This window comes from Neophocaena asiaeorientalis, unplaced genomic scaffold (assembly GCF_003031525.2).
Source record: "Neophocaena asiaeorientalis asiaeorientalis breed wild unplaced genomic scaffold, Neophocaena_asiaeorientalis_V1.1 scaffold146, whole genome shotgun sequence".
NCBI classification, from domain to species: Eukaryota; Metazoa; Chordata; class Mammalia; order Artiodactyla; family Phocoenidae; genus Neophocaena; species Neophocaena asiaeorientalis.
Window position 1 is genome coordinate 2,273,996 of NW_020172676.1, and position 26,179 is coordinate 2,300,174.

Genomic DNA, 26,179 nt, shown 5'->3' on the forward strand with positions numbered 1-26,179 from the left:
GGAGCTTCCTTTACTCTTGTTACTTGTGCTCAAAATGCCACTCTTTTCCAAGACAAAAACTAGTAGGCAACAGCATCTCAAGACTCTGACACTTTTGTGTGAGGTGGACTGGCTTGGAGAATTGGCAGTGTTAGGTGAACAAGGCTGCTGTGAAGGGAAACTGAGAAAAGGGGAGGTTTATGGATGAGTGTCCATCTGCACCTACTTTTAACACTGCCTGAGACCAATTCTGCTGCCTATAAATGAACTCTCTCAATTTTTTCTTTTCTTTTTTTTTCCTACCAGAATTTTTCCCAGGGGAAACTGGGCTCTTTATCCCCATCAGCTGACTAGATACTTCTTGCAATAAGATTCTATCATGAATATAAAATTAAAATAACTAATAGATACAGAGGGATTACCATATTCAGAAAGGATATAAGTTTAATGAGGTTTCATTTCAGAGACGATTTTTCTTCTCGTGAGAAGAGAAAGAGAAACTTTATTCAGGCAGGTCTCTTCTAGCCCCTTGAACTTGCAAGGGCTTAGCCTTTTGTGCACTAGAGGAAATAAGGGAAGGAAAGGAGATTTTGCAATTAAATTGGAAGTAGTCTTTACAAAAGAAAAACTGGGACACTAAGGACTGGTTTTGTAATGACACTTCCAGAGTGCACAGCCAACCTCAGGTGAGGTGGAGCCCTGAGGCCAGGAGAAAGGAGTCTTCTCCTTACCTGTGAATGCAAAATGGTAGGGGTGGCTGGCGTCACTAAGTACATGCTAAGCTTGAGCCTTCAGTGGCTGGACTACACACAGACTGGTTCTCCCTAAGGCTGTAATGTCTGACATCCAGGCTTGGCGGTGGCTTCCTCAGGCACATTGGCTGTCAGCGCAGCTGAAGCTGTTGCTGTGCCCACCAGGACCTTGAGGGTGTGAGAGAAGGCTGCCATCAGGTAACGTTGGATGTGTCATCCCAGCTGTTCTCCTACATTTTAAGGTAAAAATGTGGTCGCCCACTGAACAGGAAAATTATCTTGACATAAAAATGCACAGAATTGATCTTAAAAATAACGACCACCACAGCCATAGGACTCCTGTCCATCCCCCTTTCCTTCCCTTCCCACAAGGAGTGACTTCTTATTTAAGGGAGGGTCCCAACTGCTTGCTTTAGTTAATAATGCAGGCCAGGGGAGAGGAATAAGTGTCTTATGGTGTCTAAACAAAAGAACAGCCCAACGAGCTGTAAACTGACTCAGCTCTGTTTCCTTGCATCTTGTCAGTGCCCATCATTTACAGGATGGATTTCTCATCACTGGCCAAGAGCTCGACGTCATCAGCCTTCTCTGGAATTTGGGAAGTGGGGCAGGTGAAGGCCTGCTCTGAGTCCTGAAGTTTATCCAGTCCTGAAGTTTATCCTTGACTCACCATGGCTCGCTGAGAATTCTTTTGGGAGGTGGTCCAGATTTTGCAATCTATCCACTACAGGCATCGGTGTTTTCCCTATAGAGAAATGGATTTTCTTTCCTGGGAGTTCCCCGATGGCTGGAGAGCTTTGCCTCCTTCATGCAGCCTCTCACCCTCTTAGTTTGTTCTCACTCTCTTCCTCGCCTTCCACTGGCTTCTACCTCACCTTCTTCGAGATCCCTCCTCCAGGTCTGGTCTTCCTCCATCCCCCAACCCGAGGGTCCCAGAAGGAGAAAGTGCCTGGAAAGACCAGAGCTCACTGCGCTGCGGATCTGTGTCGGGAACCTGGATGGGAGAGGTTTGGGGAAAGGAGGATAGGACTTTGGAAGATGATAAGCGGCTGGTGCTGGGAAGGAAAAGGGGCAGTGAACGCACTCTACAGGTTACCTTCGGGGAGGTAAAGGCACTGGCAAACACCTGCCCTTGAATTAAAGGCGTATCAATTTGTGTGAGGTCAGTAATGCACAGCACCAAGCCACTTGGGTAGAAACCCTTCCGACTGGAACATCCCAGATCCCTGGCTTCCAGTTTTGTCCTGCTTCGGGGTGAGGCGGGGAGGGGGTTGATTTCTGGGTTCCCTGCATGCTGTTTAGGGGAGAAGCGGTCAGAGTGTGCGCGTTGGGCGCACTGCGGGATGAAAAGGGTTTCGAAAAAAGAGATGTGCAGAGGTGGGAAACCAAGCTAGGAAAGGAGGTTCCCCGCGCCAGGCCTCGGGTGCGGGCACGGAAGCACTGCGAAAACCTGAGCGAGGTGGCCTGACTCCAGCGACCGGCAGGCGTGTGCATGTGAAAGAAATTGCACTTTTTCCACAGGTTCAACCCCGGTGCCCCGTTTGCCGGTTCTGCATACTTTCTTTGCCGGAGTCCCTAACCCTGGGCGGGAACAGGAGGGAGGGATCCTCGATTCTCTCGGGAAAAGTCCTCCCAGCCCCGTGCTGGGCGGAGGGAGAGTCCGACATTTTCCTCGGCCTCTCTCCGGGCAGCCGGCGTGGCCACCTCGCAGGGCTGCTTTTAGGGACTCGGGCGGAGAAAAAGGAGACTTTCAGGCCGGGCCTTGACCCCCTTCCCAGGGCGAGAGTTCCAGCTCTTGGCCACCTCCTGCCCGCTCGTGAGTCCGAACACCCAGGACGGCGATCCCCGCAGGGAAAGCCTGGGACGCTGCGCGCGACCTGGAGCTGACTCTGCGGGGACCTCGTTCCCAACCCCCGCGGCCCGGGAGCGCGAGGGGGCAGGGGCGGAGCGGAGGCATCGAGCACGGGGCGGGCTCGGGGGCGGCCAGGAATCGCGGAGCCGCCCCGGGGGAGGGACTGGGAGCTGTCCCCCGGAGCTGAGGGCGAGCGGCGGACACGCTTGGGCCCCGCGTGCGCCAGGAGGGAGCTCCTGCCTCCGTCGCGGCCGCCGCGTGCTCGGCCTGTCCCCGCCCAGGGGGCCGGAGCCTCCCAACTAACTCCGCCCGCCGCTCCGCCGTCCGCAGGCTCCCGCTTCCGTCTCGGACTGTGCTCGCAGCCGCGCAGGTTGGTGCTGCCGCCGCCGCCGTGTCTGCTGCCGGCTGGCGGGCAGGGCAAGGGCTGGGGTGGGAGCGCTGAAGGGGGCTCGGGAAGTTGGGCAGATGCTGGGCGGGGACGGAGATCCTGCTGTCTCAGCTCCCTCCGCTTCCCCGCGCCCGAGGCGGTCGTTGGTTTCCTCCCAGGCTGCTGGAGTCGCGGGGGATCCGGCGGCGCGGCCGGGGAGGATTTCGGGCACTGAGCCTTCCTCGCACTCCCCGAGCCCCTCCCTGACCACCCCTCAGCACCACCACAGCCGAGGCCAGTTGGTAAAGGGGTCACCCTCCCGTCCTCCTCACCTTCGCACTCCTCCTGGCGCCCTCACCCTGTGGGTAAAATTGTTCATTCGGCCTTTCTGCCCCCAACTTGGAGAACTCTCCGTGCCAGTGAGAAAGGCTCCCTGGTTCCCAGACCCGCCCCCGAGACTAGTTTCGGGTCGCAGCGGGGGCCGCCGCGAGGGTAGAGCTGGGCTGGAGCCGAGCAGCGACCCGAGGTGCCTGAGTATCGGCGAGTGCCGGGAAGCGCTGGCAATTTCCTCTCCTCTTCTCTCGAGTCCTGGCCCAGCTCGGCGGTCCTTCCTGCCGTGGAGTATAATACGCTGGGTGATAGCAGAGGCGGGATGGAAAGTAACCACCACTCGGATACTTGGAAAATAGGGATTTAAGCCTGCTCTCAGTCACATTCCTATTTGTGTGGCCTTGGTCGCGACCCTTTGGACACCCTATGTTCTGTTCTGTAAAACGCGGGTCTGCTTTGCCCGCCGCAGAGGGTCGTTGTGACGATCCAGTGGGATCACTTAGGTGTGTTACTTGATTTTGAGCCACTGGTCTCTGGTCTTATGAAGGTGCCTCATGGCACGTCCTGTGTTCATTCTAATCGTCAGAGTTCAGGTCCTTCAGCTGAGATGTAATTATGTCTCTCTAGGTGATTTGGCCAATAGCTTTGTTAGGGTAAAAACTCGTGTTTCTGGATTTGATAATTAGTGTTCAGAATTGAAATCGTCTCTTCCCCACCCAACCCAATCAATGTACAAAGCTAGGACCTTACATATTTCTGTGGTCATAGGATTTAAAATAGCAGAAGATCGTTATTGGCACAAGTCTTTGGAAATAAGAACTGTGCTTGCTTCAGATGTTTGCCAATCTTGAAAACCTCTTTTCCATCTTAAGTGCAAATTTAAGTTTGCTTTTAATTTAAACAGTTCAGGAAGTAGACTTTTATTTTAGTAAAGTAAGTTCAGATATTTAGCTCAAATTACTTGTGCCCTATCATTTGTAAATTTTCAGTTTAAAATCACAGGCACAAGAAGCATTGTTAGCACCACTCTTACCACTTTATGAAGAAAACAAGTAAATGGCCTAAGAAAGTCAGCTTTAGACTTGAAGTTAAATAGCTATGGCTTGTCTTTCATGAATTCATGATTTAATAGGCATTTCATGAGTTCCTGTATTGTGCAGTGCATTGTGCTATGTGCTTTTAAAGAGAGATATAGAATATGTTCCTTGCCCTAGAGGGACTTCCAATCTAACTTAGAGACTAATATTTTTTTTCATATTTTTATATAAACATCATGTATTTTGGCAACTACATATGGCAAGTAAAATGATGTCAAGAATACATCATTGAAGGCCCTTTAAGATCACTGTTTGGTGAATATACTTAATAGATTGGAAAAAAATAAGTTTAGGTAAGCCAGTGTTTTCTGAAATAAAACTTCAGGTGCTTCTACATCATCAAATGGGAGGCATACTTGGAAATAAAATGAATTCTGTATTTTTAGAATGAAAGCTCAGAAAAGCATCCATGTATGTATGAAGTAGTAATCAAATGTTAAAAGCTATAGAAATTTCAATTCTAACTTTAGTCAGTAAGTCAATTTATGGTGTCCATATACAATTCTTTCTCAACTCCTTGAGAAAGGAAATTATATCATAATGCCTAGAAAAAATACAGAGATGGAATAAGCTGAAACTTGAACACTTAATGGCCTGGTGGGCCCTGGATTGATTCCGGAAATTTGGCTTAAAAAGTTACAAGATTCTTAGTGAGACTTTTTTTTTTAAGAAAACCACTTAAAAAAGTTTGGCTTGGTGCAAAGAATGGTCAGGAATCCCACATGGAAAAGATTGACCAGACTAGGTTGTATTTGATGTGACTCGGTGACATTTCTGATTCTTTTCCTGCTTCTAGGAAGAATTCATCCATCTGCAGGGTATGTGTAGAATTTCATAGGCTTAACATACCACCAGTACTTGGCTTTGAGAGCTTGGATTCAACTCACACAGTGAGGCTAGGTAGGTTTCGGGACAGCCTGAGGGATATGAAGTTAACTTTACACTTGGCCTTATTGCTCAGTACATTTGTTTTCCTATTTGTGAAATGAGATTAAAGATTGTGTCACTGCTTGGAACTGTGTGGTTTGGTGTAATAGTCATGAATATCGAGCCAGAAAGCTTCTTGTGTGTGTAAGAACTTTCTTTTCCCCTTTAATTCCTTTAGCCAGTAAAAGCTAATTGTGAAAATCACATACAAATAGCTGAAAAGAAGGGCTCTGCGTAAAGTTGGTAGTGGTGTCCTGTGCTCTCAAGTCTCGTGAGAGAAGTTTCCATCATTTTATCTCCTACAATTTACTGTACTGATGTAGAGAATAAGACCTTCATCTTATCCAAGGTTGAACAGCTAGTGGCAGGAGTAGAACTATAATTTCAATTGCCTGAAAATAGTTCTCTGGTTTCTCCTTACCCTGTGTGGTCTCTTATCATCCAGGGCACATTAAAAATCTCACATGTATAAATTGTGTATGGTTAAGAATTTTGGCTTTGGGTTCTGATGGGCATGGGTTTGAGTCCTGCCAGGCATTTACTAGTCGTGTAACCCTGGGTAAGTTACTTAACCTCCCGAGTTCTCAGTTTCCTCATCTGCAGAGTGGGAATAAAGGAAGTACTTAGCTCAAAGGACGGTTGTAAGGATTAAATGAACTAATTGATGTGAAGTGCTTAGCACATTGCCTGTTACTTAATACATGCCTGAAACTCAAATAGTTATTTCAGTTTTCTGAGGGGAGGGGGATGACAATGCAAAGGTCCAAAGTTTTAAAATAAATAAGTGCGTAAAAATATACATATAGCACCACTCTCAGTATTTTGAATTAGCCATTCCCAATGGCTTTGTTAATTTATTTAACAAGTGTTTATTGAGCTCCTACTATGTTGGGCCTTTTCCTAGGCAGTGGCATACAGTGGGATACAAGACGGTCGTAGTCACTCTCTTATGGTCTAAAAGTCTGGGGAGGGATATAGATTTGTAAACAGAAATTTATAATCTTATGTGATTTGTGTGTGGAGTAATGCAGTGAACCACAGAAGGTGGGATGGGATGGTGTCATACAGTGTGTCGCATCCTAACTGGGGTTGGTTGTGGTCAGGGAAGACTTCCCATGAATACACTAAGAATGAGTGATAGTGAGCAACTGAAGAAGTTGGAGGACTGAAGAGTGTTCCAGACCAAGGGGAACAGAGCATGATGTTTAGAATGGAACTCAGGTAGATAATGTAAAAGAATAAATAAGTGAGAGCTGGAGAGAGAGGTGTGGCAACTGGAGAACCCAGGCTTTGTCTAAAGGGAACAGTAGATACTCAGCTCCAACCAAGCGTTGTCAGGTTGGGATGCAGCCCAAGTGCTGCCAGATGCCCTGATTTTTTTTTAAGAGAAGCTTAAAATTCATATTTCATAAATGTGAAATGGCCCAAATACTTTTAAAACTATTGTGTGGGCCAAAAACCAGATGCATTTTGTAGTTGGTGTTCAACCCAGAGCCAGTACTTTATGACCTGTATTTTAGGAAATGAAAGAAGTTTAGTGTGGCTATAGGAATGCATCTTAGGAGAAGAAGTAAGGGAAGAGCCCACAGGTAGGGGCAGAGCCACATCATTCAGGGCCTTGTGGCACTTGCCAAGGAGGGTTGGCTTGATCCTAAGAGCAATGGATGACATAAAAGACTGAAACAAGAGTGGCATGCTTAGATTTGTGTTTACAAGGTATTGATACCTTCTGGCTACTGTATGGAAAATGCCTGGAAAGAGGCTATAGTGATAACCATTTAGGAAGCTATTGCAGTGGTCCTAGCAAGAAATAAATATGTCTAGAAACAGGGTATTCAAGCAGGTTGGAGAGAGATGGGTAGATTTCAGACATGTGTATGAACTTCCACTGTTGGGAGATAATTCTCCATTAGTCACTCATGTTTCTGCACGTCTTGTGAGCAGAGGTACTGACTGTTTTCATTCCAGACTATCTTTTCAAGGACTTTTATATAGCAGATAGCTATGGAAGATAGAGGTAGCCTTTCTCTATGGAGCAAAGGGCAGGTAGGTTTACTGTCCATTGTAAAAGATTTGGTACTCTAAGCTCAGGGGTCCACTTCTCTAATGCAAATCATTTGGTGTGTAGGTATGCTATGCTAATACTTCTGCTACTGCTTTTTCTGTGAGTAATGTAATCCTCTGTCTCTGACCTAGGAATCTCATTCCTTGTGCCAGCATCCATGAAGCTGTGGTGTGCTTATTTGTTAGCACTAGCCACCAGTTTAGCCACTAGCCACATTGTTTAGATTTGTTTCAATTAATTAAGATAAAAAATGTTACTTCCTCAGTCACACTAGCCACATTTCAAATGCTTAATGGCCACATGTGGCAGGTGGCTACTATAGTGGGTAGAGCAGACACAGAACATTTCCATCATCGCAGAAAGTTCTGTTGGATGTTGTTGGTTTAAAGCTTCAGATTTTTTGTCTTCTTGGATGAGTAGAGGCAGAAGTTGTTGATTATGACAGCATACAAATGATGCTTGTTTTTGTGTTAGGTTCATCGGGGTTTTTTCATACAAAGGAAATATTTCAGTTTGAATAGTTAGTACAGTATTTAGTTCACACCTGCTGGGGGAAAAAAAAGTAGAGAATTATCTGCAATGTCAACTTGGAGACTGGAGCCATGTGGCAGCATAAGTTCTCCAGATATATGGCATTCTTCAAAATCATGTGTGACCGTGAGATAGGGATCTGTGCTAAAAGGAGCTTGAACTTCTGAGCACTGTCTTCAGCTTCATCTACTAGCCATGCTTAACATAGAAGGACAAGATTGGCACATTTGCAGCGAGGTTCTGCAACACAGCCAGTCCAAAAGCACCCAGGCAGCGCCTGCTGCAACCCAGCTGTGCTGCCTGCACTCACATAAAGGATGGAGGATAAGAACAAGATTTCCACATGGCTCTTGCTCAGGGAGTTTAAGAGGACGGCCTCAATAAAAGAAGGAACTGGAGTCAAAAGAAAAACCAAAAATCAAACTCCAAACCCAGCAAAACACAGTAGTACTGTAAAGCACAACCTGAAGTGGCACAGCAGAGATGGGGGAGGATGCCAAGAAACAATAAAAGCAGTAGATCCCTGCTTCCCTATCCGTTGGAGGAAGCTCATTTTGAGGAGGGCATGGACCACAAGTACTGGAAAATGAAAGCACAGTGTTCTTTCTGTCATTCTGTATTTCTGTCAGCCCAGCCAACAGCTGCTGCAGCCGCAAAGGACAGTTTTTTTACCTGCATTGAGTGTGCAGTTGACTGCTAGTCCTGTCATTACAACATAAGCAAAACAAAGGACAGTGGTAGAAATGTTAAACAATAAACACAGAGGCCCTTATAGAAGAATCATACTACCACCTGCTATTTCCATGGGTAAAAATGCCTTTTCAGAAATTTCAGATATTACAAATTTCATTTACCTATGCTGGAAGAAATTTGCTTCAAAATAGTACCTATTTGTAGTGTGGTAAAATTTTACTTATATGAAGACTATTCATATTTTTAAAAATCTAAGTTTTAGAATATTTTAAAGATTGAACTTATTAGTTTTAAGTGCTTACATGCATAACCCAGAACCTGCTAAACCTGTTACCTTGTAGAACTGTTTTGAAGAAAGTTTTTATAAAGAGATATGTTAATTTTGAAGTAGAATGATGATTGTTTGCATGTAACTGGAGGCTTTTATTAGAGTGTTTAAAGAAAACTTATGTGGGTTATACATTTACCTCCTTTTTAAAAACATTTATTTTATTATTTATCTTTGGTTGCATTGGGTCTTTGTTGCTGCGTGCGGGCTTTCTCTAGTTGCGGTGAGCGGGGCTACTCTTCGTTGCGGTGCGTGGGCTTCTCACTACGGTGGCTTCTCTTGTTGTGGAGCACAGGCTGTAGGCGTGTGGGCTTCAGTAGTTGTGGCACGCAGGCTCAGTAGTTCTGGCTCACGGGTTCTAGAGCGCAGGCTCAGTAGTTGTGGTTCACGGGCTTAGTTGCCCCGCGGCATGTGGGATCTTCCCAGACCAGGGCTCGAACCTGTGTCCTCTGCATTGGCAGGCGGATTCTTAACCACTGCGCCACCAGGGAAGCCCACGTTTACCTCTTGTTAACGATACTAATTGCATCAACAAACCCTTATTTACACAGATAATCCTTCTCAAGTTTCAGTAACTTTTGGGAGAGCCAAGGTCAGGTGCTATTAGGGTTTGTACCAATGTAGAGTCCCTTACATAAATGTCTCACTCAGTGAGGTTTTACTCCATTTAGTGTTTTAATGCTATTATACTTTTCTAAATGTCTTATTTTTTATTTAATTAATTAATTTATTTATTTTGCGGTACGTGGGCCTCTCACTGTTGTGGCCTCTCCCATTGCGGAGCACAGGCTCCGGACGTGCAGGCTCAGCGGCCATGGCTCACAGGCCTAGCCGCTCCGCGGCGTGTGGGATCTTCCCGGACCAGGGCACGGAGTCGTGTCCCCCGCATCGGCAAGCTGACTCTCAACCCTGCGCCACCAGGGAAGCCCTAAATGTCTTATTTTTTAAATTGTGAATTAAAAATATCTTATTTCTGTAGGGATGGAAAAGCTTGGTTGTCCCCCCTACATTCTCCCCTCCTCGTCTTCCTAAATGTGGTAACATCAGTTGTTCACTGTGCTTTCATTTTTCTCTTTCTGTTTGGTTTGCCACAGTTCCTAACTTGTGCTTCAGGCTTGCATTTCCTTGTGCCTCCCTTCTCTTCATGCAGACAGCATGAAATTAGAAATAATGATTGTCAGTTGTATTTCTGAAGATCAGAATTTCACCAGTTTCATGCTGTCCCTTCTCAGACCGGGTGTGGTAAATCATCTTTCGAAAACTGGCTCCAGTAAAACTGGAGTGTGCAGTTGAAACAAATGCAGGAGACTTGCTGTTTATTGCATGAGTCACTTATGGGTTCAAATGAAAGGAAATGACAGATTGCTTTTCATGCATGTCATTATTACATCTTATTTTAAAATAGGCCTGAAATAAGGAAATAAAAATAAACTGATAAGCTCTTTTCCCCAGAGAATTTAGAAGTGTTAGGTGATTAAAACAGTAACACTGAGGGTCACAAATTAGGTCTTGTCCTTTAACCCGTGATTTCCTGTGGTGCTGAGAACTTTTTAGGGTGTACATTTCTCAACTTGCACATGAGTGAGTTTAATCAGGAGCAAAGTAGGTACTTTCTATTATAAGCCATTTCCTCCATGGCCCTTGCCTCACTTAGCTATTACTGTATGCCTAATCGACCACAGTGAAATGTCTTTAAAACATTTTCTAGGGGACTAAGGACTCTGGGGAAAATTTTTATAAAGGAAAATGCCCAGAAGGAAAGTTTGAATGGTTTCTTTGCATAGTGAAATGTTTCCAGAGAGACTGATGAGTCAAGGAGTTGTTAATAGGATATGTAAATGTAACCTTTCACCTAGTTACTGTCATTACCTAAATCATAACTATGTAGTTTTAGCAAAGTTTGAACTGGTTCTAGTTCCTTAATGAAACAGATTGTCTTGTTCCTATTCTTTTCCAGTCTACAGTCACTGCCATTTCAAAGTTTGCATTGCCCTAGGCTTTCCCTCTCTCCTGTTTTTAACAGCAGCTTGTCATCCTATTACAGATTTTCACTAATATCTTTGTCTTTGGCTTTACTTCAGTGTTTGTGGAACGTTTTTATATCTGTGTATTTGATATTGACTTCTAGCTTTTTGGTTCCTAATAGGGTACCTTCTTTCACTTATTCAACAAATATTTATTCAGTGCCAAGCCATGTTCTAAGCACTATTCTTGACCCTAGAAATTTGAGAGTGAGCAAAACATTCATGGTCTGTGCTATCATGGAGTGAAGAGTCCAAGATAAAGACAATCATTAATCAGTTTTTTAAAAAGCACAGCAATTAACAATTACATAGTTACAAACAGAGATAAATGCTCTGAATAGAGCAATACTTTTGTGGGCTTGTATAACAGCAACCCAGGGAAGTGACACTTGCTTGATAGCAGAAGCATGAGTAGGAGAATGTGAGAGAGGGTGGGAGGAAGGGCGTTCCCCACAGCAGAGGAAGTTTGTGCAGAGGCCCTGCAACAGAAGGGAACAGAGTGAGAGCAAGTAACTGAGGAGAATTCAGGGGAGAATGGAATGAGATGAGGCTGGACACCTAGGCTGGGGCCAGTCAAGAATTTGTTCTTTATCCTAAGGACTGTGTTTTAAGTAGGGGCTGGTGACCCCATGAGATTGTGTATGGGTAAGATCATCTGTAGGGGAATGAATTGGAGAGGGGCCCAGGTTGGCAGTGGGGAGATGTTAGGCGGCTTCTGCATTAATCCAAGTAGAATGACAGGATGTACTAAGCCTGTTGTGTATACTGGAAAGTGGCAGTGAAAATAGGTTAAAAAGTGTTTTAGGGGATAACATCAATTATACTTGGGAATAAGATGGGATTATTTTTTATTCATTCAACAAATATTTAGTGAGTTTTAAACTTTATGCCAAACTCTGTGCCAAGCTCTGGGAATATAGCTATGACCAAGATATACAAGATCCCTGTACCAACGGAGTTTACATATTAATAGGAATGACAGCTAATAGGAAATAAAAAATAAATATAATTTCAGATAATAATAAGTCCTATAAAGAAAAATGAAGCTGTACAAGGGAATGGAGAATGACAGGAGAGTCCTCATATAGGGTGGTCAAGAAAGACATTTTTGAAGAGGTGGCATTTCAGCAAAGACCCAAATGAAGTGGGGGAGCTAACCATGCAAAAAATCGTCTACCATGCAGAGGGAACAACAAGTACAAGGGTTTGAGGCTGGAAGAGGGACCCCTCACCTTCCAAGAATACCAAGGAGGTCAATATATATAGAAATATGGGAGGAGGGAAGAAAGACAGATGTCGAGGATGCCTTGCCAATACTTGAAACTTAAAACAGCTTAATAGGCTCATTATATTCTCTTCAGTCATAAGCCACACAATCCCAGGTTGCTTGGCCCCTAACCTGTTTTTAACACTGCTATTGGAGCAGCTTCCTCTTCACACCTTGCTAAAAACCTGATGGTGATATTTGCATGTCTGTCCTGTCAGTGGTGACTCTTCAGTCAGCTCAGTGGGAGGGCTCCTCTCCTGCTTTAAGACCACTTCCCATTGCAACCCTCTCTGGACTTCTCGCTTAGGCAGTTGAAGGCTGTCCTCCAGTGTTTGTTTAGACCTTTCACATAATTTATTGTTTTTCTCCTTGGTGTTACGTTTATTCACCATGATGCCTATTTCCTTCCTATTAGTCTGTTTCCGTCTCTTCCTTCAAGACCAGGTTCACAAGTGAAGTGTTACCTTTTCTACTAGTTTCTTTTGATTTATTCCACCTTACCTGGATCACTGAGCCCCTCAGCCTACTCAGTCTGTGTGATGTCATTTTTTTCTTCCTTCCTTGTGTCACTTGAAAATGCACTGCTTAAAAGTGCCACCATTGTTCCAAATTAAGTTATTTAGGATCATATTCTTTCTTCCTAGAAAAAAATTGGCACTACTACCAGCTCTGCTATGTGTATATGTGACATTGGCCAGAGCATTCACCTGACAGAGGTTCAGTTTCCCTGTCCACTCCCCTGTTTCTTCCCCAGTGTGGTTGTAAGGAGCAAATGAAGTAAAAAGTGGAAAATGTGTTTTAAATACATGCAAGACATTTTAAAATATTTTTGATGGGCATATTTCATATCCTCATCTAAATTGCAGGTTTTTCACACCAGTTCCCACCAGCGTGGAATTATGTGTGCTGCAGGAGTTCTGTGAGGTGTCTCGAGCTTCCATCCACATTCTGCAAGCTGGGGACAACTCAATCCATGGCATGTGTGTTAGTCTCCCAGGGCTGCTGTAAGAAAATGCCACAAACTAGGTGGCTTAAACAACAGAAGTTTATTGTCTCATAGCTCTGGAGGCTCTGAATCAACATATTGGCAGGGCTGGTTCCTTCTGAGGGCTGTGAGGGAGAATCTGTTTTCCTGCTCTCTCTTGGCTTCTGGTAGCTCCAGGCATTCCTTGGCTTGTAAATGGAACTCACCCTGTGTCTTCACATTGCCTTTCTTCTATGTCACTGTGTCCATGTTTCCTGTTTTGATAAGGGCACAGTCATTGGATTGTAGGCCACCCTTGTGACCTAATCTTAACTTGATCATCTCCATAGACCCTATTTCCAAATAAGGTCACATTCACAAGTACTAGAAATTAAGACTTTAATCTTTTTACAGAACAGAATTCAACCCATATTAACATGATTCAATATACATACAAGAAAGGGAAGTCACAAACTTGGTGAATTAGCTCTGTATTACTAGAATGACTCACAGAGATGAATTAGGTATGGAAGAGCTAGTTTCCTGTATGATGTAGGGCAAAATAAATGAAATACTTGGTAAAAAATATGTGTGAAATCTGAACATTCATAAATACTTATTTCAGAGTTCTGCAAGTCCTGTTAATTTCAAATTGGTTTAAATTAGAGCATAGAGGGCCAGCCAAGAGAAGGAACAAAAAGAACCCAGTAACTTTTCTTCCAAATTGTAATAGTACATTCAGTTCTTGTACTGATATGAATGGAAAAAATATGCAGTGCATGTGCTTATTCATATAATCTTTATGTGAACTTTTTTGTGAAAAATTTTATTGTTTCAATTGATTTTTTTTTTTTGGCCCAGTATGCTTCTCTTTGACTTTCTGGAAGGCCACATGTGGTCCTATGACAGACTGACCCTTCTCTGCTAAATGCCCAGAAAGGTCTGTTGTTCTTCTCCTATCCGGTGCCCCAGCCTTGTTGATAAAACTCATTCCTCTCTTAGACTTAAAAATCTCACTGATGTATTTTTTTCTCATCAGTTTTTTTTTTGTTGTTGTTACTGTTGTTTTGTTATTTTTTGATAGTGCAGGGGAGAATTTGATACATTGTTACCAGTTGATGTTGGCAAATACCAAAGTATATCCCTACTAGAGTTTTATCAGATTTGACATGAGGATGTTACATTTTATTTGGTGAACCTGTGTTAATCTTCATATGCTCTCTTATTGTCATTTAGGACAGCCTTTGCTCTAGGGACATTGAGGAAGGCACCTGAAGCTGGTGTGGTGGTATTTTCCTGTGTACCTGGCTGACCAATTTAAAAGTTTATAACCATTTTTTGTTTCCTAACAGTCTGGCACATAGATCACATCTGAGAAGCTTATTGTAGGAAGTCATTCAGACTCAGTGAATAGAAATTGAATACTTGACCTTTACCTGAAAAGTGGCTATTTTTTGTCAACCAGAAGAGCACAGCTCCCATATTCCAAAAAACTACATGATAGAGAAGGTTTTTAATTGTTGCACTTCCATTAATTTACTTCATTATTATTGCTGCATTGAGATTTTCACTAAAGGAAAAAACAGCCATAAATTGTTATTTCTGCTTATAGTTTTTTTGTGAAAAAAAAATTTAAAGTCAAAGACAATGAATTCCAGGTTTCAGTGTTATTATAGAAATAAATTTCTTCTTGGTGTCTTATCAAGTAGGTATTACCTGGAGAAAAAAAGATTTTGATCTTACTCTTCCAAATCTAACAGGATACCTTCTTTCTGAAACTATAAAAGAGTGAAAGAGTTACATGAAAAGGATAAAATAATGGACAGGAGATTAAATTTGTTGCTACTTCATCATCATCATCTGCAAAGTTTGATTCTTCCTTGTTCTTAAGTAAAGTTTTTTGACAAATATTTTCCCTCCAAAACATAAATACCAGAAGGTCAAAATAGTTACTGAAGTGATAATAGCAACCAAGAAAGGTGTTGAAGAGAGAGTGTATCAGATAGAAAACTTCATGGGCTGAAGGGCGAGGCAGTGAGGTGGGGGGACAGTTAGGGCAGGACATTTTAAAAGTGTATTTATTCCTGGAGTCTGGAAAGACCTTGTTTCTGACCATTTTAAATGTTCTTTTTGCTGTTTTTGGTTTTGCAATCTTCCATTGTTGTTCCAAGTTAAAATATTTATATGTATGTTCTTTCTCCCTAAAACATGAACTCAGACCACACCTGGGACCATCTGGTGTTTTGTGTAATGTCAGCATCCGGTGGAGGTGTTGGACCCTGCGGGTGCTTAGCTACTAGGTTCCAGGACAGTCATAACCTCAGTGATACCATTTACCCTATTTGGTGAATTCCCTACACATTTTCCTGAGATCCGAATATAAAAATATATATATACTTGAAAACTACAGGGACTTTTTTGAAGTGGTTAAGTGTATGGCCTTGAGAGTCAGACAGACTTGGGGTCAAACCCCAGGTCTGACATTTACCAGCTGTGTGACTTTGGAGAAGTGACTTACCCTCTGTATGCCTCAGTTTCTTCATCTCTGAAACCAAATAATAATAATAGTAAACTGGCCCTTATGGTATTTATTATGGGCTAGGCACTGTTCTAAGCATGTCACATATTTTTAACATATATGATTCTTACAGCATCCCTGTGAGGTAACTTCTGTTATCTCCATTTACAAATAAGGAAAACGAGGTAAAGTAATTTGCCCAAGGTCACATGAGTATTAAGTAGTGGGGCAAGGATTTGAATCCACAGACTCTGCCTTAGGGGTCTGTGTCACCTGGGAATAAATGAGATGATCATTTAATGCACTTAGAATGGAGTCTGGCATATAGCAAGCACTCAGTCTACTGCTTTTCCCCATCCCTATTACTGCTACGACTGCTGTGATGGCAATGACTGCTATTAATTTTTTTTTTTATTGAAGTATAGTTGATTTACAGTGTTGTGTTAGTTTCAGGTGTGTAGCAAAGTGTTATATTCTTTTCCAGATTCTTTTCCATTATAGGTTATTACAAGACACTGAGTACAGTTCCCCGTGCTATTCAGTTCGTCCTTGTTTATTTTATATATAGTAGTATGTATCTGTTAATTCCAAACTTCTAATCTGTCCCTCCCCCTGTTTCTGCTTTGGTAACCATAAGTTTGTTTTCTATGTCTCTGAGTCCATTTCTGTTCTATAAATATGTTTATTTGTATCATTTACTGCTATTAATATTGTCCACTCTGATTCATACCTAACTACATTTTAATAGTAGTTAATAATTTTCCCAAACGCTGTCTCTGAAAAATGGCATTAGTAGTGTCTCTCTCATGTTTTTTTCCCACCGACGCACTAACACTTGCATTGGTTCTTAAAGGGGTTTCCATTTGTTTTTAAACCTAATATTTTAATAGGTCCATGTAATAAAGTATTTTGTACAGTGCACCCATTTAAAGGTTGCGGCTATGCAGGTGGAAAAAAAGCTACAGGGCTTTGGTTAAACTTCTCGGGAGTTATAAATTGCTGGTGGCTATTTTAGATTTTCTCCATAAGAGTTAGGCCCTGTAGCAATTTAAAAACTTTATTTTTCGGTACAGTGTATGCTTGATTCCAGGGTGTAAGGTTTGAGGGAGGTTGGGAGCTATATCACCTAATAACTATTTTGCCCATTTCTAAAAATTATCATTCTATTATAATACTCATTTAATTAAATCCATTTGCCAGTTGGGAATGAAATTGAAAATCTTTGTCATTTTTGCTCCATTCTAAGCAGGAGAAACATAGAAGTTAAGAAGAAAACAGTTTTATCTTTTAAAGCATAGCCTTTCTGGGGTTTAGTCTCACCACTGTGTAATGTTAACCAAGCAGTTTTTCATCTATACAGCATACTTGCTGGTGATGTTTCTGGCTCCTTCCCACGAGCACTGTGTACTTAGGCCTAGTGGCTTAGTCTAGAGTTTTCAACTAAGGAACACAAAGGGAGGAAAGACTGGGGGAGGGACCCTTTAGCATCCTGAGAAGAGGAAATTGATGTTTATACTGCTGTCAGCTAGAATTTTGAAGCCTTTCAAAAAGAAAGTTACACTGTATGCCCCAGATTTTATAGAGAGAAGCCTAACACCAATTGGAAAATAACATTCCGGAAAGTTTTATGACCTGAGTGGCTCAGGTACCCCTCAGAGGCTGCAGTGCACTAGAAGGTCTGTGGCTGGGTTTAAAAGAAGAAACGTTGATGTGTTCTCATTCTGGTAAACTATAGACAGCAATATCATAATAATTGCTTCCATTTATTGAGGTAGTTTTGTATGGAGGAGAAGGAAACCAGCTTCCTAGTGTTAGACATTACGGGCAAGTCTTGGCTCTGCCTCTTACTAGCTGTGTGACCTTGGGCAAATGACTGACTGTCTCAGTGCCTTGGCTTTTTCTTCTTTAAAACAAGGGATTTTCATGGAGTGTGGTGGTTCTAATTATTCTTTGAGGTGATGTGTATAAAATGTTATATGCATAAAAATGCATACAAAATGCCTGCTACTTGGTCAACTGCTCAGTAAATATTAGGTATATTTATTATTATACGTTATGTACTTTACCTAGAGTACCTCTGTTGCTTTCTATAACCCTGCAGTGTAAACCATTATCCCTGTTTTACAGAAGAGAAAACTGAGGCACAGAGGTGAAGCGCTTTGTTTTGAATGTGAAGGCTTGTGAAAATGGTCTTTCTGTTGCCATCCCCCTCATCCTGATGGTTGTGCTCTGCCGTTGCCCATCAACACCAAGTTTATAAGATAGAGCAGAAATAGATTGATTTATTTTTTCTGAAAATTATGTGCTAGGATGCTTATGAAGTTCACGAGATATACACAGTGTCCTCAAATTTGGAAATATGTAGTTCCTTTTCCAAGGAAAACATCCTCCCTTACTTCCAGTTTGACTTAATTATGTTTGTCATAATGTTACATAAATACATTCCAATGCAGAATAAACGTCAGTTTATAGCACTTAAGTCGTTATAAAATAATGCAAATTTACAAATTAAATGCCAACAAAACTATTCAGCCAATAAAAATTCAAGTAGTTACATTAATTTATGTGACAGATATGTCATTTTGCTGAAAGTAACCTCAATTTTGGGCTCATCCATACTCAGGATGGATTTTGTTTAATCTGCATCTGCCTTTTGATTTCATGATATTAATGTATTATAAACCTTTGAATATCTGTAGTTTCATATGGTTCAACCTAAAAAAAAGTCTTGGGCTCCCCTGGTGGTGCAGTGGTTGGGAGTCCGCCTGCCGATGCAGGGGACATGGGTTCATGCCCCGGTCCGGGAAGATCCCACATGCCGCGGAGAGGCTGGGCCAGTGAGCCGTGGCCACTGAGCCTGCGCGTCCGGAGCCTGTGCTCCGCAACGGGAGAGGCCACAACAGTGAGACGCCTGCGTACTGCAAAAAACAAACCAAAAACCTTTAAAAAAAGTCTTTTAAAATAAATATGTTACATAACTTGGTAGTAATCATTTTAACGTGTAGTTTGATAGTTCAGAGTAATAGAACTTCAGGAATACCAGTTTTAATGGGTGTTACTTGATAAAACATGAAAAGCTGTTTTATTCCCTTTGGTGTCAGTGTTTAAGTGTAGACTTCACCCTGGTCTTGGCCCTGAGCTTAGGGTGTAGAATCAGACTTCCTGGGTTCATCTTGCTGCAACAATATGTTTTACATTAAAATTTCTGTGAATTTTACATTTCTTTGTGATAAACTAAAACTGCTGGGTTAACAAGTATGAAGCTATGAAGTTCTTGCTTTGTATTGTATTTGATTGCCATTTACAGTCAGCATATAGAAGAGAGCCCAGTTTGCCACATCCCACATCAGGAATCAGACATTTCCTATAAAGTGCCAGTAAGGTAAATATTTCAGGCTTTGCAGGCCACATACAGTCTCTGTAGCAACTACTTAGCCCTGTTATTACAGCACGAAAGCAGCCATAGACAATACATAAAACTTTATTTATGGACGTTGAAATTTAAACTTCATACAATTTTCATGTGTCACAAAATATTATTATTCTTTTAATTTTTTCCCAACAATTGGAAAATGTGAAAACCATTCATTTTTAGCTTGAAGGCTGAATAAAAACAACAGCAGGGCATTTGACTTGAGAACCTTTTATGGAGGCCTGCCCTAGATGCCATTTGATAGAGTAGAGAGGGGATCTTTTTTTCCCTTTTGTTTATGGAGGCGTTTTGGTGTGGTGATTAACACAGTAACTCTGAAGTGAGACTGGAATGTGACCTATTTTTGACTCAGTTTTCTTAACTGGAAAATAGGGGAAATGTTTTCTTTGTACCTCGAACATTTGCAGGAGATGAAATGAAAGACTGGATGTATAATGTGTAACACAGAGAAGTAGTCTGTAGCTTTTGCTCTTATTATTTCTATAATTACTGTTGAGGTTATAGAGTTTTTCATGTGCTCATTGGCCATTTAAAATTTTTTTATTTGTTCTTTTGTGAATTCTACATTTATATCTATTATTTGTTCTTTATATATTGACACAATATTTGTATATTAAGGTTATCAACCCATTGCCAGATATTTTGCAGATTATTTTTTTTCTGCTTTTTGCCTTCTGGTTTTGTAGTGGTGGGTTTTTTGAGTTTTTTTTTTTAAAAAGATAAGATCTTTCATTTTTATGTATTTCAGTTATTGAAGGTAATTATTTCAGTTATTGAAGGTAAGTTCAATACATTTATTTTCATTTTTATAAAAATATTCTCAATCAAAGGTTAGATATTGTTTACCTATATTTTTAGTCTAGTCATTTTATTTCACATTTTATAATTTCACATCTTTAATTCTGAAATTAAATTTTATGTAAGTTATAAATTCTAAATGTATATATTTTACATAGGTTTTACAAGTCAGTTCAGCATCATTAATTGAATAATTATTTATTCCCTGCTGATTTAAATGCCACTTTTATGAGACTCTAAATAATTTAGTTGAATGGAATTTGGCCTGAAAAAAAAATTTAAAACAAGGCTGTCAATATGACACCATGCTCTGGTCTTTATTATTGGTAATTTGGTGTAATATGAAGCATTTTATTTTACTTTAAGAATTTGTATCTACTTTTAGTTGTAGTAAAAAAACACGTCACAAAGCTTACCATCTTAACCTTTTTTAAGTGTATAGTTCAGTGGTGATTATACAACAGATCTCACAAACTTTTTAATCTTGCGAAACTGAAATTCTTACCCAGTAGACAACAACTTCCCACTTCCTCCTCCCACTGCCCCTGGTAACTACTATTCTACTTTATGTTTCTATGAATTTGACTACTTTAGATACCTCATATAAATGCAATCAGACAGTATTTGTCTTTTGGTTACTGGCTTATTTCACTTAACATAATGTCACTTAGAACTTCTTGCAAACACTTTTTCCTTTTTAAAAATATCCTGCTAATTCTGGGTCAAATAGAAATGTTTTAAATCTAGTCTGTAATCTGGTCAGATGGTAAATGTCCTTTATGTTTTGTAGCTTTGGATTTATCTTAAAGAGCATGCATATACATTTTGTAGAAAAAAAATGCTGCAAGAATTCTGTTGTTGGACTTCCAGGTTGTTCCTGCTAATCTCTTATGGTAGGACTCTTAAGCTGGTCAACAGTCCTAGTCTGGCTCATTTACTGAACAGCTATTTACCAGGTCCCCTCTGTGGGAAACTCAGTTATCCTCTATTGTAGAAATTTGGTTTGTCCCAATATGTCCTTTTCATTGGATACTCAGTTGTCATAACTTACTGTTGTGGTTGGACATTTAGTTATTCCAGCTTAAAAAACTTATGATCTGTTAGAGCAGGAATTTTCAGCAGACTGAAAATTAATAAGAAATAGCAAAGCAATAATTAGCAGAAAACACTTTTTAAGATGAACAAAACACTTAAAAATTCGTGAAGAGTTTAAGCCTCCTGTATTATGTGCCAAAATTGCCATTATATGAAAAAAAAAATCAGTGAACAAATTAAATAGCTTTGAAAAAATTACCATTTAAAAAAATTAAAATGTGATACAAATTCATTTCATGACATTAAGAAACTGAACATAAACTAAGAGGGAAAAAAATCAGAGTCAAATACTGTTAACATATGAGTATATATCCTTACAAATCGGTGAGTTGATAATATAGAATAGAATCATACTCTGCTTACTGTTTTGTAATCTCTCATCTGTTTACTCACGATCTGTATTCTAATCTAATTTGTGGGCCCTTGTCTGTTGCCCCTTTTTCTTCCTTTTAAGTGATCTGGTAAAAATGACCTAATTTTCTTATTTTTTTCTTTTTCAGTCATTTCTTTAAGGCCTGTATCTTTGACCCTCCATCCCACTTAGTTTTTCATACACCTGGTTGTGTGAGTCTGTGTGTGTGTGTGTGCATAGGTCTTTGTAGTGGGAGGTATAATTGAAGTTTGATCCCCTCCCCACTTTTCTTAAAACAATTTAGACAACAGCCTGTTTCTTCCTCATTGGTCTGTGACTTTTATCATATGTGAATATAGAGCCTTCCTGGAAAGTTTATAAGTTTATTCTTCTGCATTGATGTATCTGTCTATTCTTCAACTACTGCATTGATCTTATTTTTGTAGCTTGAACATGGGTTGTAATGACTGGTAAGTTGTACTTCCCATCCTTTTTCTTTTAGTTAACTTCCCTTCCATTTAGTATTCCTGATCATTTATTCTTAACTAGTGTTGTGTATCAGAATTATCTGGGAAGTTTTCGCAAAATATACGTAATCTTTGCAAATTACAGGTTAGTAAGTCTAAGGTGGGACATAGGCATGTGTATTCCGAGAAAACTCCGTGATGGAGTCTTATATGTGTCCATGTTTAAGAACCACAGTTCAGCTACATTTGTATTGTTCTAGTCTACCTTGATTTTTTTTTTTTTTTTGCGGTACGCGGGCCTCTCACTGTTGTGGCCTCTCCCGTTGCGGAGCACAGGCCCAGCGGCCATGGCTCACGGGCCTAGCCGCTCCGCGGCATGTGGAATCTTCCCGGACCGGGGCACGAACCCATGTCCCCTGCATCGGCAGGCGGATTCTCAACCACTGCGCCACCAGGGAAGCCCCTACCTTGATATTTTTAATGGAGCTGCGTTAAACTTAGCAATAAATTTTGGGAGAAATAACATTTTTACAGTATCTAGTCTTCTCATACTGGGTAACAATATGTATTTCCCCTTGGTGCATAACTGCATTTATAGTTCTCAGCAAAAATTTTGCTGTTTTTCTTTGTATCCCACACATTTCTTATGAGGGTTATATTTGTTCGTTTGCTTTATTTATTTAAAAAATTTTGTGTATGGGCACTGTTTCCCTCTTCCTCCCTCATATTTTCTATTTTGTTTTTGTGCGTATGTAGAAAATTTTGTCGGGGGAGCGCGAAGGGTTGCTTATATTGTAAAGTCTTTTTCTTTACGTGGAGCATCAACCTAATTGAAATGGATCTTTTTCAAAATCGAAATGTAACAATAAAAATAGTAATATGAAAATGGAAAAAACGAAGCAACATGTTAATTGACTTATTAATCTAGAGAGAAAGGGAATTTTGTATAAATTGGAGACCGTTCAAGTTACTTTTTCAGAGACCTACCTTGACTACTCTATTTAAATTAGTAAACCTTCACCTCTAATTCTTGATCCCTTTACCCTGCTTTTATTTTCCCCCCATAGAACTTGTTATTGTCTAACATATTATATAATTTACTTAAAAATTTTTCCCTTTATTGCTTGTTCCTACTAGAATCGAAGCTTCATTGGGCTGGGATTTTTAGAACAGTGCCTGGAACATAGCAAATGTTCTGTAAATTTTAGTTTAATGAATAAAACGTTAGTTGGACAAAAATCAAGTCTTTAAGTGAGGGTTTCTGAAAATACTGACTTAAGGGTGTGAATAAGGGTGAGAAATTTTATTCTACTAGCGAATTTAAAAATTAGCCCAAATTTGGCTTTTTCTTCCCAGAAGAAATCTGTGGGTAAAATGCACGTTAAGAAGATAGCTTTTCAGCTGAGAGGTAAGAGATTTATATTTGAATATATGAGGAACAAGGGTGTTGCTGTTCATTCCCAGGGCCCTGTTTACCATGTGGAGGTCTCTTTATTTTCTCTGAGAAATGGAGAGGATGTTGGTTTAACCTCTTATTTCCCTACAAAATAGAGGTCATTGAAGTTATCTTTCTCCATTTTTAGAGATGAAAATAAAAGAGAAGGAGAAAAGCTGTTTTACTAGATTAGAGATTAATATGGGATGGTTCTGTTTATTTCTTCTGTGGTGCTGTAAATGCAAGGTCATCTGCCAAATTTTTATCTGACCTTGAAAGACCTGCAGTCATTTATTCTGCAGGCAGAACTGTGTTAATTGTGACAACATTTGAACGGCATCATGCTATCTTGGGGTAAGCAGACTGGGTATCTGCTTAAATATATATACACATACATAATATTTAATACAAATATAAAAAAATATATATTTAAACATATATATATACCCCATTGTAATATAGAAGGGCAATACAAATCAAGGAGTTTATAACAAAATAATATTTCATTATGTAAATGCTTAGTTACAATTACACAAGAAGATGTGATGAAGTATCCAGGAGTACCTCTTGGACCCCCCACTAGATAGAACAAGTTCAAAGGAGAGAACCTGCATCACAGAAAATTAAAAAGTAGACTTGGGAGGATTGCCTTTCAGCTACTCAGCTTCCCACATGGGTTTTGTTGTTGTTTTTTAAGATTTGATTTGTCTTCCCCTTTAATACTTGCATATTGCTCTTCTGACATCTCCTTGATTTTACCCTCTACTTGTGTTTATATGTTTATATTTGTTGTCTCCTTTTTTAGGTGGTAATGTTGTCAAAGGCAGACAGTTTGTCTTCTACTTTATAATTCCCTAGAGCATTCTGTACAGTGTTTTAAACAAGAAACACTCAATTAATGTTTGCATCACAAGTAAACAAGAGGGAAAATTAAGGTTTCAGGAAGGAGATTGTTATATTACCAAAAATCATATTAAGGAGTCAGAGTAATCAAAACAGGCATTTGGTCTCCCGGGCATTTAGAGTGCAATGAAAACCGGACCCCATATGAATGGATACAGTGAGTTATGGGACTGCTCAAGTAGATTGTTGTTTTTGTTTCCTTCAAAAGCCTGGTCTGTGGCATTTTGTTCCAGAGGAAATTCTAGACCTGTGGTAATTTTATCTTGCCAAATTAGAAACCTCTGAAATGAGTCATTCTCATTTTTCTTCATTTTGTTTTTACATGGAAAATTGCATAGACAAACAACCCAATGAATGAAGCTTGGCTTTCCTATGGGTTGGCGATGACAATTTCCTCAGTTTGCCCTTGTCATGGTTCCCATGGTAATATTTTATGTGTTGATGCTGTACAGGTCAGGTTTGTGTGTTTGGAGGGAATGTTTTGTGTGAACTTGAATGGAGCAGTCCCTAGAACTCAGATGTATTGACAGCATGGATCTAAGATCAGAATAGAAGAGAATGACCTGTTGTGGAAACCCCCTGAACCTGCCATCAGAAGACCCTGGGCTCCTCTCTGGGCCTCCAGCTTGACTTCCATAAAGTGAAGGAATTGAATGAAGTAATCTGTAAAGCAAAGATTCCCAACTCTATTGGATCCATTGCCTCTTCTTTATAGCATATGTTTTGTAGTACCCTCTTTACTCCATGAAATGAAACTCATATATAATATAACCTGCCTACATGCATAGTTTAAAAAAAATTTATATATAAAATCTCTAACATAAAAGAGCAATACAAATCAAGTACTTTACAATAAAATATGTGTTCTAATATGTAAATGTTTAGTTATGATTACATGGTAAGACATAATGAATTATTCAGAAGCTTGTGCCTATACATAGAATAACAGTGTATGTGAAGGCTACGAATGCCAATTGATTTTTGTTGCATTGGCCACTCAAATACTGCGAATGGTGGTAGTGTTGGTTATGCTGTTTTTCCAGAATGATGAGCAACTCTTGGAGAAGTTCCAAATCAAACAAAATAACCATCTTCTCTTGATTTACACAATTTCATTTCTAAACATAGAAGTTTTAAAACCGTGCAAAAAATTCTCTGTGTTTGTATGTAAAATGGAATTAGATTCTAGGCTTAGGTAATCATAAACAAGTTTATCACCTGTGTGGCTCATGGGATGTTTGAAAGTTGAGTAGAATGTGGTACAGTGCTTCATTCTCAACATCAGCACTTTAAACATTTTGAATCAGGGAATTCTTTGTTGTGGGGTCTGTCCTTTGCAGTGGAGGATGTTTAGCAGCATCTCTGGCTTCTACTCATTTGGTGCTGGTGCACTCACCTAGTTGTGATAACCAAAAATGACTCCAGACATTACCACATGTCTCCTGGGGGGTAAACTTGCCCAGATTGAGAAACACCACTCTGAGGTCTTCACCAGCTCCAAAAATGTGAATTTAGGATACTGTAATATTCATTAATATGCATAAAAACATTGCATACCACACTAATAGGTATTATTAATTTTTCTGCCAGGCTCTGCTTGTAATGGACACTTTTGCTAATCCTTCATTCTTGTTTTTCTGGCCGTTTAACATTGGAATTATTTTACTGTCTGGCTTTGGAGGGGTGGGAAGTATGTACAGCATAGGATGGTAAATTTTGTAGTATGAGAGCATAGGGAATGAAAATTTCAAGAAAAACTGCCCCGGGAAGGCCCTTTTATACTTATAAAGTAGGAGTTCACCAAATTCCTTTTTGACAAGTTCGACATTAATGTTAAAGGTTACAAAATCAGAATTCTAGGTGTGCAAGAAATATTAGAAATTCAATGGGTCCCTTCTCATTTTACAGATGAGAAAAGCAGTAAATGCTAAAGTGCAGTCACAGCTTAACTGTGAACCAGGACTTTAATCCATGTCTTGGGCACCCCCCCCCCCCCCCCCCC

At 40.4% G+C, this 26,179-nt stretch overlaps 1 protein-coding gene and 1 long non-coding RNA gene across 14 annotated transcripts in view; one reads left to right on the plus strand and one right to left on the minus strand.

The window, feature by feature from the left end:
- Positions 1-435: 435 nt before the first annotated feature.
- On the minus strand, positions 436-1,477 carry LOC112396129 (uncharacterized). Its single transcript, XR_003002503.1, has 3 exons — positions 1,402-1,477; positions 711-899; positions 436-539 (listed from the first exon to the last, which is right to left on the minus strand). It is a non-coding gene; the product is annotated as an uncharacterized LOC112396129 (long non-coding RNA).
- Positions 1,478-2,792: 1,315 nt separating this feature from the next.
- The window catches only part of PAM (peptidylglycine alpha-amidating monooxygenase), a 280,942-nt gene continuing 257,555 nt past the window's right edge, over positions 2,793-26,179 (plus strand). For 9 of the 13 annotated variants that reach the window (XM_024739683.1, XM_024739686.1, XM_024739681.1 and 6 more), the window contains exon 1: positions 2,794-2,953. The gene's annotated coding sequence lies outside the window, so the exon portion shown is untranslated. Of the gene's footprint in view, positions 2,954-26,179 lie in introns of all 13 variants that reach the window. The other 4 variants (XM_024739687.1, XM_024739688.1, XM_024739689.1 and 1 more) reach the window with 2 other exon arrangements.